Source organism: Macrotis lagotis, chromosome 1, assembly GCF_037893015.1.
Source record: "Macrotis lagotis isolate mMagLag1 chromosome 1, bilby.v1.9.chrom.fasta, whole genome shotgun sequence".
NCBI lineage: Eukaryota > Metazoa > Chordata > Mammalia > Peramelemorphia > Peramelidae > Macrotis > Macrotis lagotis.
Genome location: NC_133658.1, coordinates 163,483,351 through 163,499,523, shown reverse-complemented (window position 1 = coordinate 163,499,523; position 16,173 = coordinate 163,483,351).

The window sequence follows — 16,173 nt, the reverse complement described above, 5'->3', positions numbered from 1 at the left end:
AAAATAAAATTACGTTCAAAAAAAGAAATAAGGGGCTATTTGTTTTCAACTTTTTATCTCCCTCCTTTCTCATATGTAGTGTACCATAAAAAGAATTGAAGAAAGGTTTATCTAATTGAATCTAATGAAGGTGACAAGACATGAATAGAAGATGAGTACAATGATAAAAATAAATGAAGTTAAATGACAGATAAATGGAGTTAAATGACAAATAAAAAATACAAGCAATGACATAAAGTAGTACTTGACTTCAAGATAACTGATATAGCAAATGAGACCTATTAGTTGATGATCATAGATTTAGATTGGAACTGAACAAGATGCTTCCAGACAACTAGTCAATCTCACTACTACCTTTTCACATTTTATAAGGAAACAGGCAAAACAAAGTAATTTATCCAAAGTCTCATGGGTATTGAGTAGCAGAGGCAGAGTCTGAACCTGGCTCTTCTGACTATAAGCCCAGCTCTCTTTCTATCATCTCATATACTGGGAAGGCTTTGAAAAGGAAAATGTATCTGAACTGATCTTGAAGGATAGATAAGATTAGTTAGGAGGAGAAGGTGGATACTAAAAGCAGGGGCTGAAGGATCATGGTGCAAGACGATACAAAGTCAGGAAAACACATAGGAAACTTCACATAGAGAAGCTGGTGGGACTGGACTTCAGGAGTTCCACAAATCTGAGCAAATTCACACAGCTCATAAGCCAGGTTGTAAGGACACAAAACTTTACATACATATTAGTGCAGGTGATCAAAGTAATAACTAACAAAATAAGGAGGTTGTGCAATAATATGAGCTTGATTTCTTAGGGAAATTTAAAGAGATCCTAAGAATATAGAAAAGTTAAGCAAAAAAAGACAGTTGCAATTGTTACAACTGGACTGAATCAGCACTGGCAGGAAAAAAGGGAAAGACCTTTAAAAGGAGTCTAGCATAGCATCTTTGTTGAGAGGGGGGGAAAGGAGGGAATAGAGCACTACTAGAAATGATTAAGGAGTGACTCACATGGAGGAAGGCAGTGTCCACTGCACATATCTGGAGTAATTATTTCAGGGTCATAATTTTAATTAATGTCCAGGTGTCCTAGTGAATTTATGATGCCTTAGCATCCCTTTTTGGAGAGATAACTTGGATGTTAAAATGTATGGGATATGTTCCTCAGCCTCCTCTTTTTGGTAAAAATATAGCCCAACTTCTGTCTAGATAATAAGATTCATGGGATGGAAGTCAGCATTAAATATAGGGGTACATGCCAGAAGGTATCCTTGTTAACAAAATATATGTGATGAATGTCAGATATACACTGGAACTGGTCTTTGGTGGGAAAAGAGTGAAACATTGCCTCTCTCTCTCTCTCTCTCTCTCTACCGCAACCCCCACCTCTTAACCTCTTACTTTAGCTGAGTTATCTCACTCCCAGTAAGAGAGCTCTTTCATTCTGTATTGTCTGGTATATATTCTCGCATGTGTACCTTTCCTGATTGCTGTTTTGCTTTAATTTGGATAAATGTATTTCTTTGCTGTTCACATATATGTTTATTATGTCATGGGGAAAATCTTTTATATTGAGCTTGGGATCTTCCTTCCCCCAATAAAGAGAAACAGCATTGAGAAGTTATATTGAACCAATCATATCCACTAGATTAGTAACATTTAATTGTTCAAATAGATACAATTCTAGTCCTTTAACCAATATCTCTGAGGACAATAGAATGGTTTCCATCTCTGAGCTCCTTTTTCCCCTCCTGGAAGGAATAAAGTCTCCCTTAGAAAAGAATGAAGGAAAAGAATAAAGAGAAATCTTTTTTCTGCCTCCTTTTGAGCAAGAAATAGATATTTTCATGCTACAGGCAAAGGATAACCCTTCTTACCACATTAGTCCTTACAACTTGTAGATCCTTGCTGCACATTAGGCCCATTCATTACAAAGTCATTCAAATAAATGCTTATGAATTTAATTGACTGTATATGATGGTTTCAAAAATAGCAAACGATGGCCAGAAGATTTTGAATCTGGATTATTGAGGTAAGAGTGACTCATTTGGAAAAATAAGAAAATCAGAAAGAGGAAGTGATTTTGTTTTAGAATATTATGAGAGTCAGCTTGGATATGATTAGATATGAGTTGACAATGGAGCATAAAATAAATGTCCTGCAGGCAGATAAAAATAGAGGAATAGTTGTAGTTGGATATGAACATATGAAAGACATCCAAACAACACTGACAATTGACACTGTCACAATGAATGAATAAGGTCTTCCTGGTTGAAAGAGAATTAAAAAAAATCAAAGAAAAAGCTTACAGATTTACCACATTTAAGAGGTAGGAAAAGAAGAAAAAAGACATCAAAGTAACAGAAAAGGAGGGGAGAAAATCAACATAGGAAATAAGTCATCGAATTGTTATTTGTCCTTTATTCTTGAAGAGGACCATGACTGGGGAGATGAAGCCATGTCATGGAAAGAAATTTAAATGAGGGAAGGCTGTGCAAAGTTACCAGTCTTACTTTCTCTTCTGGAGACATCTGAGTCTAGATATGGATAAGGGTGAGTAGAGATGGCCCTGGATGCAGCGAGAGCAGCAGGGACTATTGAAAGCTGAAGTGAGTTTCAGGATGAAGTAAAAAAGATGAAATAGTTTTGTATATGTAGGCCTAGGCTCCAATCCTAGTTCTGGAACCTAATACCTGTGTGATCTTGGACAACTCATCTTATATGAACCTCATTTTCCTTATTTATGAGATATGGGTTGTAATTAGATTATCTTTAAAGTTCTTCATCTCTTAATCCTATGAAATTTCTTAAAGAATTAGTACAGTGAAAGAACCATTTGATTTAGTGATAAATAAGTTTTTGATGACCTTCTAGATAGTAGTTTCAGTGGAGTGATGGGGATGGAAGTCAGATTGCAGAAGGGAATAGTAAAAAATGAGATAGCAATGATTATGAGTATAGATATTCAGCTGAGAAGTTTGGCAATGAAAAGCAAAAGATTAATAGCACAATAGAAGATGAAACTGTGTGGGAGGTTTCTTCAAGATAGGAAAAACCTGTTTGAAGACAGAGGGGAAGGAGACAGTGAATGGGAACAAATTTATGATGCTAAATAAAAGGGGAAATAATTTTTTTTTCAGGGAGAGGTATAGCTTTTATTCTACTTTATAGAAAATGAAGTCATAAAGACCAAAAATGTCTATAAAATTGTATAAAACATTTAAAGACTCACAATATTGTCTAAATAATCACAGTTCTTCTCCCTCTTTGACAGATAACAGTTTCCCAAATGGTTATATGTAGTGCCCTCTAGAATGGTAGTCCTACTGTGTGGTTTAGTCTTTGCTTCTCCCCCCGACTTCAGCTCCCAAATGGAAAATAAACTTTGGGCTACTAGATAGATAAATCCCTTTAATACCTACATTTCTGAATAAATTAGAATAAAAATGAGAAGCAAATGTCTTAACTTTAGTCCCTTGTTACTCCATGTGTAAGTGGGGTTGGGGTGGGACATGTATTATATTTTTCTCCCCCAATAGGCATGTTGTTTGGCATTTCATGGGAAAACTAATTGGGAGAACAGATTTCTAAAGGAGGTATAAGGTATGGAATACAGGAATAATGGGAGGGGTTTAGCCCTGGTAGAAGAATGTACACCTTTTTCTTTGAGATACAAACTAAAAATAGACTACCATTTTAGAGCTGGAAATTTTTAGAACCACTTTAATAATTTATTTATTTTGTAGATGAAGAAATGGAGACCAACAGTGAGATTGGTTGATAAATATTCATAAATATTTCCATTGTATACTCTATTTAGATGAGTATAAAGTTTAAATTTTGTAATGAAGAGGGGATTTGATGAGGAAACACATGTTTAATGAGATTCATCTCAAAATAATGCGAAATCATTGACTTAGGGAAGAGAGGAAGGAGAGGCTTGGAAACTGAGAGTGGAAAAAGTTGAAATAGGCATTTTGGACATGAGGGCATCAGAAGGACATAAGTAAAAAGGATGCCAAATAGTTGTCAGGATTCAGCAAACATTTGAAAGCATGATATTAGATTTGGTTAGATTAGTCAAAATCCATGATGAATAATGCTTTTCAAAAAAATTTATTGATCTAATAAAGGAGTAAAATATGCTCAGTATTTTAACTAACTCATAATTCTTTTTTATTTATTAATATTTTATTTTATCCAATTATATGCAAGAAACAATTTTCAGCATTTATTTAATTTTTTTTTCATTTTTGGCATTGGGGGTTAAGTGACTTGCCCAAGGTCACACAAGTATCTGAGGTCACATTTGAACTCAGGTCCTCCTGACTCCAGAGCCTGTGCTCTAATCCACTGCCCCTTAGCATTCATTTTTGGAAAGATTTTGAGGTCCAAGGTTTTCTTCCTTCCTCCATCCTTCCTTCCACTTATATATGTGTAATCATGTAAAATACATTTCCACATTAGACATATTGTGAAAAAAGGAAATCAAAAAGTAGAGAAAAAAACATGAAATCAAAAAAATGAAAATAGTATGCTTTGATATTCATCAATTCATCCATCAATTCTTTCTCTGGATGTGAACAGAATTTTCTATCATGAGTCTTTTGGAATTGCTAAGAAGAATTAAGTCAGTCGTAGTTGATCATCACACAATGTTGCTGTTGCTATTTACCATGTTCTTCTGGTGCTGATCACTTCATTCCACAATAGTTCATGTAAATCTTTCCAAATTTTTCTGAAATTGACCTACTTATAATTTTTTTATAGCAAAATAGTATTCCATTATAGTTACATACCACAATTAGTTCATCCATTCTCTAATTGATGAGTGTTCCCTGAATTTCCAATTCTTTGCCATTGCAAAAAAGAGCTGCTATAAATAATTTTGTGCATATAGGACCCTTCTCCTTTTTTATAATCTCTTTGGGATTCAGACCTTGTAGTGATATTGTGGATCAAATGGTGGACAGTTTTATTGCACTTTGGGCCTAGTTCCAAATTACTCTCCAGAATGGATGGATTAATCCACAACTCCACAACAACACATTTGTTTCCCAATTTTTCTACTTCTCCAACATTTATCAATTTTCTTTTATGTCATATTAGCCAATCCAGAGGGAGTGGGGTGGTACCTCAGAGTTGCTTTAATTTGCATTTCTCTAAGCAATAGTGATTTAGAGCAATTTTTTTATTTGAGTAAGGATAACTAATTTCTTTATCTGAAAACTGCCTCTTCACATATTTTGATCATTTATCAACTGGAGAATGCCTTGTCTTCTTATAAATTTGACTCAAATCTCTATATATTCATAACTCACAGTTCTTTATGGACTATATGGAATCTAAAGAATTTCATGCTCCAAAAATAATGTCACAGTGGTCTAAGCTTGAATTAGATACTGAGGATATTGCATATAGGAAAAGGATAGAGGTTTCAAAAGGCCATGTGCTAGTTCTGACATCAAGAAGGCCTTGGTTCAAATTCTACCTATGAAAAAGCTAGTTGAGCAAATAAGTTTATTTTCTCCAACCTCAGATTCCTAATTTTTATAATGAGAATGATAGTTATAGTATCTTTATCACAGAGTGATTGTAAGGATCAAATGAGTAAATGTATGTAAAGTGATCTTCAAACTTTGCAGTTATAGAATTGTCAGTTGTTGATGTAATTGTCCTTGAATTTCTCACTTGATATTGTTTCTTCTTGCTCTTGTTCTTCTTTTCCTCTTCCTCCTCCTCCTCCTCATTATTATTACTTGCATCTTATTTTTATCTTTTAAAGAGTATTCAGAGAGAGAAAAAGTCCCAGAAGTACAACTCGTCAGTCTAATACCTCTTCTCTCTCACACTTTCTATCAGAGCCTACCAAATACTGTGCTAACTTTGACAATGTATGTGTCAACTTCATTATCAATGTGTATTTCCCTAGAAAGTATACTTTCAAGGTAAGTAAACAATATCACTTGCTATAATCAATGGTTCCAATATGGATGGGATGGTCTTGATTGTTAGGTCAAAATTAGCACAAGCTGCAGAAAATTGATCCATACTTCATTGCATGTCCGCTTCAGAGGCTGCATTGAGTACACAATCATCTACAAAGAGAAGATCATGTACCCTTCACTTTGGCCCTGGCTTGTAGCCTTTACAAGTTGAAGAATCTACTGGCAATACTTTGACCTTGATGCAAAGTTCTTTCTCAGTGAAGCCTTTGGTAACAATGGCTGAAAACATCATGCAAAAAGCATGGGAACAAGGGCACAAACTTGTTTTATGCCAATCGTGACCAAAAAATCTTGAAAGCATCATCCACTATCCAGGACCCAGGTAAGTACACTGTTATAGAATTGACATGCATTACTGATAAACTCTCTGGGCAACCATATTTTGACATAATTTTCCATAAGCCCTCATGAATAACAGTATCAAAAGCTTTGTTTATATCTACAAATGTTGTATATGGACCTCTGTTCTGCTTCTTGTATTTTATTTGGAGACAGCAAACACCATTATTAACTGTTCCTTGATCCTTTTTGAAGTCACACAGGCTCTCTGGGTGGTGACCAACTTCCAGGTGAAGAATCTGCCTATTAAAGAGGACTGGTTAGCATCCTCCCAGCAATGACTAAGAGAGGAAAAACCATGTGATTGCCATAGTCCCTTTACCTTTATAAAGATGGACAATGGAGGCATCCTTAATTCCTGGGGGATAACCTCCTCATGCCATATAACCTGGGAAATTTCAGACAACTTTTGTCTGATCAATAGATCTCTTGTCTTTTAAATCTTAGAACAGAATCACCATCAGGTGCATTGTCACATGAAAGGGCCCTAATGACATTCAAAACCTTTTCTTTAGTTGTAAGTTCAGTTAGGGGCAAATTTACTTCAACTTGAGATAAAAGGTCAATGGCTTCTGATTGATTGAGGAAGGTCTCTTAAGAATACTTTGGGGGGGCATCTAGGTGGCAAAGTGGATAGAGCACTGGCCCTGGAGTTAGGAGTACCTGAGTTCAAATCCAACCTCAGACACTTAATAATTACCTAGCTGTGTGGCCTTGGGAAAGCCACTTAACCCCATTGCCTTGCAAAAACAACCTTAAAAAAAAAGAATACTTTGGAAGTGTTCTGCTCATTTCCCTAGGATCATACCCCTATTACTAATCAAAGTAGCTCCATCAGCATAAAGTAGTTGAGATGCACCATAGAGCCTTGGTTCATAAATAGCTTCAAGATATAATAAAAGCACTTTGGATTATTGATATCTGCTTAAAACTGAATTTTTCTCTTGCATCTCTCTGAGCTTCATTTGTACTTTATCTTTGATGGAATTAAATGCTCCCATTCTTAGAAATAGATGAACTATTATGCTACAAACCCCTGTGGAGTTCTTGTTTTTTTCATTTAATAACTTTTGTATTTCCCCAACATTTTCATCAAACTTATCTTTATGTTTGTGAGTGTCCTGACCCAAATAAGCAAATGCAGGGCTGTACATCAAATCTCTGAAAGTTGCCCACATCTTTTCTGCTCCATTATTGCCAACTGTGTGCTGGCTCAACTTTCCTTCCAAGTTAGCACTAAGTTATCTGTTTCCACTCAAAGGAAAACTCTAATCTCTTGATATTAATTCTCCTAGTAGTCATTTTGCCTTGGGACCACCACTTTGGTTGAATGTGAATATTTAGTTTAGAGAAGATGGGTCTGTGATCAGTCCAACACTCTGCATCACACATTGCCTTTGTCACTCTCACATCCAATCTGTCTCTTCTCCTTACCATCACGTGTAGTCTATTAGATGCCAATGTTTGCTGCAAGGGTGCATCTAGGAAGTTTTATTGCATTTAGGTAAATGGAAGATAGTATTTGTCATGAGATGTGCAAGTATTCATAAGTAAATGACCATTGCTATCACTATTTCCAAATCCATTCCTCCCAAGAACACCCTGCTATTTCTGGCAGCCTGAGCTTATTTTAGCATTAAAGCCCCCATGAATTATAAGCTTGTCATCTTTTGGTACAGGTCTATGTCTCCAGGTCTATGTCATTTTTTTTTGTCCTTATCAGGGTTCAACATAGTGTGAATATAGACACTGATAATGGTAGTGAGGCTTTTCCTACAATTGGCAATCTCATTGTCATGAGCCTATCATTCACTCCTTTTGGTAGGCATACAGCTTGTTGATTAGAGTAGTTTTGATTGCAAAATCAATTCCAACTTAATAGAGCTCCCTTCACTGCAGCCGTCCACAAAAAAACTTCAGCTCCAGCTCCAGTTTCAGTAAACTGGCCTTCATTTGCCAGTCTTGTTTAATTCAAGGCTCCTATTTGGATGAGATACCTGCTTGCAACAATCTGTTCTTCTTTCAGATCTATTGCATATTGTATTGTCAATGAATTTGTGCACAATCTATGTACCAATAGTGAAAAGAATCTTCTTTGATGAAATTTTTGCATATATATATATATATATATATATATATATATATATACATATTCATTTGTTTTTTGAAAACAAGGTGGGTATTCTGCTTGCCAGGGTAATTGGTTAGATTTGAGTAAGAAGACAACTCTAGGGCACTTTTCCCTAACTCTTTCCTCTCACCAGGAAGTGAGCAGTGATCCTTAAAAGACTGCTGAGACGCCCTGGGAAAACTGCAGAATCCTGCTGCTGCTTCCAGCAAGAAGACAATCCTATTGCCTGCCCTGCCTGTGGGCAAGGTTGTGACTAATTGCAACTTCCAATGTATTTACTCCTGCTGCTTGTCACTTAACTATCACCACAGGACTTTGAGATAGGAATAGTAAAATGATATGGGTGATATCTTTTGATTTGTGCATGAATTGGGTTTAAGTGAAATAGAATTACATGAAGTAGTTGGCCTCACTCTCTCTTCCAAAGTCATTACAGTCCAGTGGCAACTCAGAGCCAAGACAAGTGGTGATGGCTCTAGATGCCGTGAATGACCTTGTTTTTGACATCTGATCAAGCTCTAAATTCTTACTGTTGCTTCAGCTGCTCTCCTGGATATTGGAAAGAATTGTTTTGATCTGCTCATTCCACCACATACTTGTGGTAGGCACCCCCTAATTCACTAATGGATTTGAGACCCCCTTGGTTCCCCTTAGCCTGGTTTATCCTATCTCTCAAAACAATTTACCCAGGCTATGAGTCCTGTGCACACTATAGCTTCTTGTGTGACTGGTGAGTCAGGTGAACATAAAAGATGGACAGCAGTCCTGAAAAGGACTCAGAAGTCCTCACACTAGTTTTTCTTGAAGATACCTTACTCCCTACATGTGATGGGGATAATGTTTACCTCACCATGTTATCCCCTATTTGTGCTTTCTTTGGTTAGGTTCTATAACTTGAAAATTCTTTATTCACCAAATCTTGGTGGTTTATAAGTATTTGGTATGACAAAAGCTACTAATATACTGTCTATAAATTTTATAAATTAATGTGTTGTTTAAGCAATTACAAGTAAAGTTACTTTTCCTCTGTTTGTCTCAGTTTTCTCATCTGTAAAATTGGAATAATAGCATCTACCTCCCAGGTTCTTGTGAGAATAAAAGAAATATTGTATTCATAAAGTTCTTTGCAAATTCCAGCCATTAGTATTCTTAATCCTGCAAGATCACATCAGCACTGTGAAATGACACATTGTCAATATTCTCCAACCCTGTGATCCCTCTCTCTGATTAGAGGGTGGGGACCTCTCCTCTAAGAACCTTTTTTAAGGAGGGAACCCAGAGAAGCTCTCTCTCTCTATCTCCCTCTTGGCTGTGCTCCTCAGGATTTCTCCATCATTCTATCAACTTAGTACCTTCTTCCTTCTCCTTCCTGCTTTTCTGCTCTCTTTTCCTTTGTCCTTTCCAATGTGATTGTAAACTCTTATAAAATGAAAATTTCTTTTGACTTTCTTTGTATCATTAGAAGTAAGTAATTGATAACTATTTATTAACTGACTGGCCTAGCCTACCATTCCTTTTCTTTCCTTTATTTTTACCTTTATATCTTTTTTATTCTCTCCATATCAACATAGATGAAAGGTTGAGATTAAAGGGAGCTGTTGTTGTAATGATGATGATGATTATTAGCAGTAGTTGTGATAGTAGTAATAATAATAATAATAGTAGTGGAAGGAGCTATAACAATAGTAGTATCCTCTTCAGAATTACTTTTGTTATCAAAATATTATTAATCAGTATATTATTACTATTAATCAGTGGTTTATTATGGCAGTCTATTATTCAAGTATGCTGGATTTAGTTTATTTCCCTGAGAATTTAGTATAGTTTCTTCCTGTGATGCTTGTATTTGACTGTGACTCCTGTAGAGTTTTCATGATTTTTTTCATTGGCAGAAAGAACTTTATACTTCACATTAAGGTTACCATAGTGATTTTCCCTTGAATTCCAGTTAGAATCTTCAATTTCTTCAGTGTTTGTGTGTGTGTGTGTGTGTGTGGTGTGTATGTGGTGTGTGTGCGAGAAAGAAAGGATAGATATTGGGAAAGAGAGCTGAACTTTAAAGAGACTCATTTTAGGCTTGTCCTCTGGATTCTTTAAGTGACCTGTCATGGAGGGTGTTATAGCAAGACTCATTGTTAATACAAAACTTAAAGAACCATAACTCTCTAAGCAAGGCTGTTCTCTCCCTTGAAGCAGAGTGGCATTTCTCTATTCTTTAGTGAATGCTGGGATGAGTTGCTATGCCACCAGATTCATCATCTAGTAGCCAATCTTTTGGTATGGATTGAATGTCCCTCATGTCATCATCTCTCATTACTGAGGCTAAGATGATTGATGTACATTCCAGTGCCAGTCCTAGACTTGAAATATTTTCAACTTGGTAGAACTTATTTAAAATGCTTGCATTCTTGCTAGTATAGCTTCCAAGCATGTAAGGTCTCCATGCTAGTTAAGAAGCTGGATTCCTAGAAAAATGAAGTTTCTCACTGGAAGAAATCACAAAATATCTTTGAGTAGTTGTTCTTTCATCACCCATTTCCACTATTAAAACTATTGATAGATAAGAAACTTTTTAAGTTTTCCTCAAGATAATTTTTTCAATTTAATCTGTTTCTCTGGATCTATCTTTATATGTTTAAGGTATTATCCCTTGAAGCCATCTAACTACCCAACTATTATTAAAAGGAGAGGTAACAAATAATAAAACATATTTTCTCATAATATTCTCACTAAAAGAATATTAACTAATTGAAAAAAGGATTTGTACCATTAATCAGGAAAAATATTTTAAAATTGTTTATTTCAACTATCTCCTTTTTAATGTATGTTTTTAAATCTTTCATAATGTAGTATAACAATATATTCATGCATATAATTCACCAATAAGCAAAATATTTTACTGATAGGAACCCACTGTCAAAACAATTTGGAGAATATTGGCTTAAAGCATTTAGGCCTTAAGGAACTTCTTCATGGTCACACAGCTCACAGAAGTCTGGGACTTGTCTTCTGTTAATTAAGCTGCCTCTCATCAGCTCCTGTCTTGAGCTGAGATCTGTCTCCCTACTCACTACTTTTAGTCCTTTCTTAAGTAACAGAGTAATGGAAAAAAAGGTTTCTAAATCCAAATGTACTTTTTTGAAGGTTTTAAACATAATAATTGAGATGTCTAGTTCAGTGACTCAGTGGAGAGAGTGTTGGAATTAGAATCTGGAAGACTTGACTTAGAATCCTTCCTCAGACACTTACAGGTTCTATAAAACTGGACAAGTCACTTAATGCTTCTCATCCTCAGGTTCCTCAATCGTAAAATGGGGATAACAATAGTACCTAACCCTGGAGTTATTGTAAAACCTAAATGAGATTACATATATGACTTTGTGTGACATATATATAACTTATGACTTTGTAAACCTTAAGGTAAGTACTAGTTATTATGATTTTTATTATGTCTCTATACCTGGGTTTTTCTCAAGATATCTGGAGGGTATGAGATGGAAAGAACAAGAACAAGACGTCAATAAGCCCCTCCTATATTTATTGCTTCATCCTGCTGTTGGAGAGGTCATGGTTGTCTTTGGATGAGTTATTTTTCTTCCTCATGCAGATGACTTTGTGAATCCCACACAAAACCATCTCCTTAGGATCATGGGATTGGGGCAGCATGAAGAGTTCTGAGGATGACAGGGAAAAAATTCTTGTGGAGGCAACTGCCTTCAACCCAGTCATCAGTTTAATGTATCTTCTCAGTCCTTTCCCTGTTGACTGGTGCTCATTCCCAGGGGTAAATCTGATGACCTCAGGATTATAGTTTTCTCTCCCTAAGACTTCTCCCTCCTCAACTTCTTCAAGCGCTGGTAGCTCTGGTAAGAATAAATTAAGTTCTTTGTGCAAGCCCCAATTGCTCATCCTGGCAGAGCTGGGAGAGGAGAACTGCTGCCAAAGAATTAAGTTTGTCTGGTATATAAGATGCTAGCTGCTCCAGTATTTGATGTTCTGGAGAAGAATACGATGACAAGCACATGAATTGAAGGGGATGCTATGCCATGTCACCAGCTTCAGTTTCTCCTTCAGGGTCATCTGGGTCCAGTGGCCAGATATGGATCAGGATGACTGGAAATGACCCTGAATGTGAGACAATCAGGGTTAAGTGATTTGCCCAAGGTCACACAACTAGTAAGTGTCAAGTGTCTAAGGTTGGATTAGAACTTGCCTTCTGACTCCAAGGCCAGTGTTCTATCTACTGTGCCACCCAGCTTGGAGACACTCCACATACATGTTGTTGTCATTCAGTCTTCTCTGCTGTCTTCAATTCTTCAAGATTCCATTTGAGATTTTCTTGGCAAAGATACTGGACTGATTTTCCATTTACTTCTCTCATTTTTCAGATGAGGAAACTAACACAAATAAAATTAAGTGACTTCTCCAGGATTATGCAGTTATTAAGTGTCTGAAATCAGATTTGAACTCAAGTCTTCATGACCCAAAGGCCTGTACTATATTCACTACACTACCTAGCTGCCCATATCCATGCTTCTAGGAATAAAGAACTTTTGTGTAAGAAAAGACAGTTATTCTGTCATCCTTTGCTTCCCTCTTTTCTTCTATAATATGACCATATACCATGGGGACAGAAGCTTCCTGAAGTCTACCTCAGGGAACAATCAAGTGATCACATTTATAAAGGTGAATTGGGGACATTATGTTCACCCAGATTCAAACTGTTACTCAGTAAAGGCAAGGAGCCAGCTGTAACCATGCGACAAGTAATGCTTGCCATGGAACTAAAAATCTTTGATGAAGGCATATAAATAGAACAGAAAAATATTCAATTCCATTTTTACATTTTTATAAGAATGATCTAAATGCATATATCAAAATGTGGAAGAATCAACAAAGTTTATTCTGGACTTATTTATTATGTTATACTTAATAACCAGTCCCTCATTCTGTTTCAGTGGATTTTTAATAGGACCCAAAGACACCATTAAAGTGATTCAAATTCTGCATCTTTATTGTGACATCTGTTTGCCTTTTAATATGCAAGCTGGTCTGGAAGGCAATTTCCTTCTGTGATAGTGAATTTCACAATGTATGAAATGCTCAGTGGTCTTTTTTGGCCACAGTCCATAAAAGAGTGATCTAAGACCCTGATTCTGTTATGACAAATCCAAATTTAGAACGGTAACAAATTATCATCATATTTCATATCAGTTGTACCTGTAACAACTTTGAAAAATTGTCCTTTTGGGTGAGTCAGTTCTGATATAATTCAAAAATATATTGATTGGGGGCAGCTAGGTGGCACAGTGGATAAAGCACCGGCCTTGGAGTCAGGAGTACCTGGATTCAAATCCGGTCTCAGACACTTAATAATTACCTAGCTGTGTGGCCTTGGGCAAGCCACTTTACCCCATTTGCCTTGAAAAAAGAAAAAAACCTTAAAAAAAAGAAAAATATATTTATTGAAATCTTTTCACACTGTTGAAGAAAATACTTTTTTTTCTTAAAAAAGTGACAGGGAAAACACTATCAGGTGGCAGTATGAATGCTGGAAGTTTGAAGCAGATTGTGTCCCTGTATCTAGGAGTCTAGATATTGAATGAGGTACTTCTTATGCCACTCCTATGCTACTCTGAATCTTTCATCTTTTCTTTTTCCCCTTGCCTCCCCTTGTCTCCCCTCGCCTCCCCTCGCCTCTTCCTTTCCTTTCCTTTCCTTTCCTTGCCTTGCCTTGCCTTGCCTTTTGCCTTGCCTTTTGCCTTGCCTCTTGCCTTGCCTTGCCTTTTGCCTTGCCTTTTGCCTTGCCTTTTGCCTTGCCTTTTTCTTTCCTCTCATTGATTTAAGTAATATTTTATAGGCTATTTAAAATCAGACATTGATTAGAAAATGTGTTTATGTCATAGATACAATTAAATTCAATTAATTAAAACAGAAAAAAGTATAAAACAGCTTCATGTTCTACTTTAAGAAAAAAAAAACTTTTGAGGTAAAAGGTTATAAAATGATTAGAACAAAGAAATCAGAAAAGCAGAGCCCAGAAGAGTCATTTGGTGATTGGGGTTAAATTCACTTTAGGGAACTGCTTTGTTTCAAGTACTATTCTGTGAACTGGGGCAACAAAGTAAAAAAAAAAGGAAGCCGTTCCTATCAAGGAGTTTACATTTTGCTGGAATATAAATCATATAAACATATAAATCAATACAAAACAATTTTAAGGTGAAAAGGACTCAAAAGTAGGGAAATAAGAAAATATTTTTCCCATGAATAATTGCCTACAATTAGCTTTAAGAGTAGATAAGGAACCTAAGACGTGGAAGTAAAATGGGATTTCATTCAAGGGTTAGGGAAATAATCCATGCAAAAGCATGGAAGTGGATGGGAGATTGAATGCCTTGTATCTAGTAAGAACTTAAATGCTTCTTTCCTCACAACTATATCATCTATATCTATATCTATATCTATATCTATATCTATATCTATATCTATATCTATATCTATATCTATATCTATATCTATATCTATATCTATATCATCTATACATACACACATATGTGCTATTATTGTACCCATTTTTAGTCAGTTATCTTACAATTGTGTCCTATTCTTTTCATGACCTCTTTTAGGATTTTCTTGGCAAAGATTCTGGTTTGCAGTTTCCTTCTCCAGCTCACTTTACAGATGAGTAAACAGGCAGACAAGGTTAAGTGACTTGCCCAGGGTCACACAGCTATTAAATATCTGATGCCAGATTTGAACACAAGAATATGAGTCTTCTTAACTCCAAGCCTGGTGCTCTACCTACCTCTGTGCCATCTAGATGCCCATTGTGTGCATTTTATTGGTAAGGAAAATGAGACTCAGACAGGTTTAATGACTTGTTTAGGGTGATATAACTAATATATGTATGAGGCAGGATTCAGGCATAAATTCTACCCCCTATCCTCCAGAGACTTAGAATCAGATATAAATCTTGAGAAAAGAGTTAGATCCTTCTAATGTCTGAAGTATATCTATAATAAAGGTCTGGTTAAAACAATATAGACAAAAGCAACCTAAGGATGGATGTAATGTATGTGTTTTGTTTTTTATTAATAACTTTATTTTTTTCCAACTGCATGTAAAGAAATTTTTCAAAAATCATTTTTTGTGGGCTTTTGAGTTCTACATTATTCTCCTCTCTCTCTCTTCTCTTTCCTGACAGAGAAATCTAATATAGGTTATACATGTATAACTATGTTAAACAAATTTCCATATTGATCTATACATTTTTTCTGAAAGTTTGTAGAAATTAGATTTTTTAAAAGTCTATAATTTAAAATACTAGAGGAACATATTACAAGAAAATCTTCTAGAGTTTTTTTTTTAAGTTTCTGCAAGGCAATGGGATTAAGTGACTTCCCCCAAGGTCATACAGCTAGGAAATTATTAAGTGTCTAAGACCCTGTCTTCAGGGACTGTGCTTTTTCCACTGCACCACCTAGATGCCCTCCCCCCAGCTTCTTTTCTACAAGAACATCAAAAATTGTTAAGGTGCATGATTATACCTAAATTCATCAATTGTGCAAATACTGGTTTTTCTCCATGTGTGTTGCTTAAGTGATACATGAATGCTTCCAGTTAACATGCAGTGCTCTATATTTTATATATTTTTTCAAAATAACCTTGTGATATATATGTATTGCAAGTATGATTA